We start from the raw sequence: 5,048 nt of genomic DNA, 5'->3' as shown, positions 1-5,048 counted from the left end.
GACAATAGCAACAACACTAACATTGATAGACCTGAAAATGTTTGCCAAACATTCAGATTAAAAAAAAAAAAAAAATTCAAAATGTTCAACATGACAGCCAGTAAGGGAGAAGCATTAAATAATATAATAAAATAATAAAATTTTTAAAAATGAGATAAACTGAACTAAAATAAAAATAGAGGAATGTGCTTTAGACATTATTTATTCATATGTTATGAAGATGTTTTCAATCATTCACTGTAAAAAAAATAAAATAAATAAATAAATAAATGAAGAGTTGAGTAAACTTTAAAATAAAGGAGCACTGCTGGATTTCATGCTGTAGAATCGCAGGACTGCTATAATTAATAATATTAAAGTACTTAACCTATATAATCAGTGATTAGTTGAAATCAGGCTCCTATGACGATTATGTCACAATCAATAGTTAACCAACATCACCGGGGCCCTGTTCTTTGTACTGTTGACAATTTGACATGATCCAGGATTGTTAAGTTCTTCGGTCCTCATCCTGGAGTTGCTGTTATAGCAACAAGCCCGTAAGCTCAAACCTGATCAGGAGCAGGTTTAGTTCAGGTAAACAAGATTTGACTGCATCTTTTTAAAGGTACAAGTCTGTCCCAGCCATTACAAGAGCATTGAACCAAGGAAATTAATAATTAAAAACATAAATGGAAATATGTTTTTATATACATAATAATAATTATAATTTTGAAATTAACTTAAAAATATAACTTAAAAAATATATCTTCTGTGCATTAGAAATTGACCCTTGAGAAGTTTTATCCGTTTCACTTGTAAAAATGACATGAATTGCTACTCTTGACACTGAAAAATAGTATAAAACCTGTACAAATACTAGAAATCATGGAAAAAAATCTTCTTTCAGATGAACACAATCAGAGTTATATTAAAAATATAATCCTAATTAAAAGGATATTAAAAAATATCCTGGCTCTTCCAAGCTTTATAATGGTAGCGAATGGCACTCACGATTTTAAAACCCAAAAAAGTGCATCCATCCATCATAAAATTAATCAATAGAGCTCCAGGGGGTTAATAAAGGCCTTCTGAAGCAAAGCAATGGGTTTTTGTAAGAAAAATATCCATATTTACAACTTATATACATATATAACTATAATAACCAGCTTCAGACAAACATCCAAGTCAACTTACGACGGAAGCGTAACCTGTGACGCGATGTAGGACATGAGCGGTTGAAAGTAGACGCCTCTCGTTCAAACAAATAGGGCTGGGCAACAAACACAAGCTCTTCTACTCTTATATCAAAATCCTCCAATATTTCTATTTAAAAATATCATGAAAATCTTGTATTAGACTTCTAATTCGTGACCAGTGTTTTGTTTTGCTCTATCCTCTGTGCTTCCAAGTTCATCAATACATCACACATCGCATCTGCCCTAAGTCGACTTTTGTTGGATGTTTGTTGGAAGCTGGTTATTATAATTTATAAAGTTGCAAATATGGATGTTTTTCTTACAAAAACCCATTGCTTCGCTTCAGAAGGCCTTTATTAACCCCTTACAATTACAATTACAGTGAGGAGAAATAATATTTTTTTTTTTAATTATTGTTATTATTTCACTCTACTAAAACTCTGTAAGACAGTTACTTCATAAATTAATAAAAATTAAAATATCTTTGTGGTCGGGCAGACACTGTTTATCTCATTTTTATTTATTTATTTGTTTATTTATTTAGTTATTTATTTAGTTATTTATAAAAAAAAATTATTTTTTTTTTAATTGTTATTGTTGGTCACCTTTTACGTCTATCTATGGGTTTATGAAAAGTATTAGGCTAAAAAGAGCTTGTGACTTAACCCTTATAGGGTCTTTGGGGTCTGCACAGACCCCAAACGACGTTTGCTCAAATAAAAAAAAATATTCTCTTTGTCCAAATGACATGAAACTTTGTACCGTTGTTAACACTTTCTAGATCTACAAAGAAAAAAAAAATCGGAGTGATATCTTGTTTTTATGTTAGTGTAAAAAAAAGGGTCACACTCAGGGTCTTCGGGGTCTCCACAGACCCCAGGCAATAAAATTTAATTTTGTTATAAAATAACTGCTTTTTAAAAAACAAATGTAATTTTACTCTGTTTATTAATGTTTTTACTTCATATTTGTGCAGTTTTTGGAGGATTTCTCGTATCTTTTAAATTTATATAAATAAATAAATAAATTAATATTTTTACAAAAACAGCTTTTTATGTAAAATTCCCTTTATAAAAGACCCACATTTCTAACTTTCATTCATGGGGATAACATGGATAATTTGACATGGTTTAGTGTAAGATTTTTGCCCATCTTTTGAAAAATGCAGTTTTAAAAGTAAAAAAAAATCACTTTTACCAGTAGATGGCTGCAGAGCTCCACTATTTGTTATGTGCTATTTGACTGACTGAAAGACATCTTTTCATAAGTTTTTTTTTGTTGGATTCATATCTAAATGTTATGAAATCACAATTATAACAATAAAAAATACTTTTTGTCAAAGTTTAGCATTTTTTGTACTGAAAAAAATTAATTTTTCCAAAATGTTGATTTTGAGGATGAATTTTGTCCATTTTCACAGTGGAGTCTCATCATAATGTAACAATATTGAAAAACTATTTTTTTTCATTACAAAAAATGCTAAACTTTGACAAAAAGTACCCTTTATTGTTATAATTGTGATTTCATAATATTTAGATATGAATCCAACTGAAAAAAACTTATGAAAAGATGTCTTTCAGTCAGTCAGATAGCACATAGCATATAGTGGAGCTCTGCAGCCATCTACTGGTAAAAATGATAGTTTTTTTACTTTTAAAACTGCATTTTCCAAAAGATGGGCAAAAATCTTACACTAAACCATGTCAAATTATCCATGTTATCCCCATGAATGAAATTTAGAAATGTGGGTCTTTTATAAAGTGAATTTTACATAAAAAGCTGTTTTTGTATAAAAACCTATTTTAAAAAAATATTTTTTAATTTATTTATATAAATTTAAAAAATATGATAAATCCTCCAAAAACTGTACAAACATGGAGTAAAAACATTAATAAAAAGAGTAAAATTAAATGTTTTTTAAAAAAACAAGTATTTTGTTACAAAATTGCATTTTGTTGCCTGGGGTCTGTGGAGACCCCGAAGACCCTGAGTGTACTTCCCAAACGAAGACCGCATAAGGGTTAACCTCGTCGTAACTCCATTGGCTCCATATCGTGAATGAAGTGCTGCACACATTTTGGAGCGTCTCTGCTTGTTTACAATGCAAAGATAAATAAAGAACTTGTTGTTTGAATAAGTACAGCATTTTCTTTACAAGAAATACTATATATATATATATATATATATATATATATATATATATATATATATATATATATATATATATAAAGGGTAATGTTATGTGTGTTTGAAGAGCAAAGAAGTGTGTCTAATGCTGCCTTCACATGCTATCCGAAATTTCATAATTCCCATAATTCCAGTGAAATAAGTTAACAGTACTTAAGGTCTTATGCCACGTTCCAGGCAACCGTAACCCGTGTTTTTCCAACCTTCTACCCATGAAAGTGCACTGGAACAGCAGTCAAACCTGTGACTTCCCACCCGTGAACTCGTACTAGATTGATGTACTCCCAGTTAAGGGTTCTGATGTCACATAGCCCGCGAAACAAAAATGTCAGCCCCTACGAATGCGATGTTTATGCAAGTGCACGGTAAAATAAAAAGTATAACAGCTGCTCTTGCCTTATGCGGCATTTTCCTCCTCTGTTTCCCTCAAATAAGCAAAGCGTAAACACCTTTGGCGATATAATAATTGTTAATGAGCATAAGCCCCGTACGGCCCGTCATGTTGGTTTGTTTACACTTTTACGCAGTTTGGCGTGATTTTCCTGGAACGCTACAAAGTCGTGAGTCGTGATTTGAAGTCGTGACTTACGGGCTCAAAAACCTGCCTGGAACGCAGCATTAATGTACTTGCAGGGGAGGATTTATTTTACTTAAAGCTGCAGTCCGCAACTTTTTTTGGTTAAAAATTATCCAAAATCAACTTTTGAACAAGTACATAACCAGCCAGTGTTCAAAACTATCTAATTATCTTGTCTCGATTCTTCTTCTTCTTCTTCTTGTGAAATTTGCGGCAGCTTAGACGCTTCAAAGGCGTATTGCTGCCATTCTCAGGTCATCTGATGAACTTCAACTTAAATATTAAATCCTCTTGTAAAGACCAGCATGAATTAAAAAATTTAAAACAATCTTTGTGGTCTCAAAGTCCTTATTTTCAAGAATTAATTTCAAGGAAATAGATGGGACTCCAGACTCCAACAGCTCAGAGAACATACGGCTTCTTGCAACGCTGTGAATTACACATTCCAAGATTACATGATTCACAGACTCCAGCTCTCCGCACAAACACCTGCCATCTGGATGCTTGCCAACTCTTGCCAGCCCAAAATTCAGTGCACAGTGACCCAATCGTAGCCTTGTGAATATCACACTATCCCTCCTCTCTAATCTTGTGAATGTTGTGTGTTGCATTAACGTAGGCTGAATTGAAAAATAATGCCTGCCCTTATTCCCTTCCTCCCATTCTTTCTGCCATATTTGTGATATATTTTGCTGTATGAAACTCTTGCACTCAACTCTTCCATACATTACATTCAAGTCCACTTCACTCTTGTGTGTAGCTAATTTCCCCATCTCATCAGCCTCTTCATTACCCTGAATCCCTTTATGTGCTGGAACCCACATAAACCCCACCGTATACCCCTTTTTTATCACTTGATACATTGAAACAAGACTTTCTAGAACTAAATCTGATCTGGCTTCACTCCTCCTACCCTTTATAGCCATTAGTGCAGCAGTGGAATCAGAACATAAAACATATTTCCCTGATCTCTGTCCCTCCACCCACCCAAGGGCCCACAAAATTGCAACTAGCTCAGTCGAAAATACTGACATATTATCTGGCACTCGTAATCCAAGTTTGAAATGAACTTGGGGGATACTTAACCCTATTGCTGCTTTTCTATT

The sequence above is a fragment of the Chanodichthys erythropterus genome, chromosome 17 (genome assembly GCF_024489055.1).
Source record: "Chanodichthys erythropterus isolate Z2021 chromosome 17, ASM2448905v1, whole genome shotgun sequence".
Lineage (NCBI taxonomy): Eukaryota > Metazoa > Chordata > Actinopteri > Cypriniformes > Xenocyprididae > Chanodichthys > Chanodichthys erythropterus.
This window is presented reverse-complemented; position numbering follows the sequence as displayed.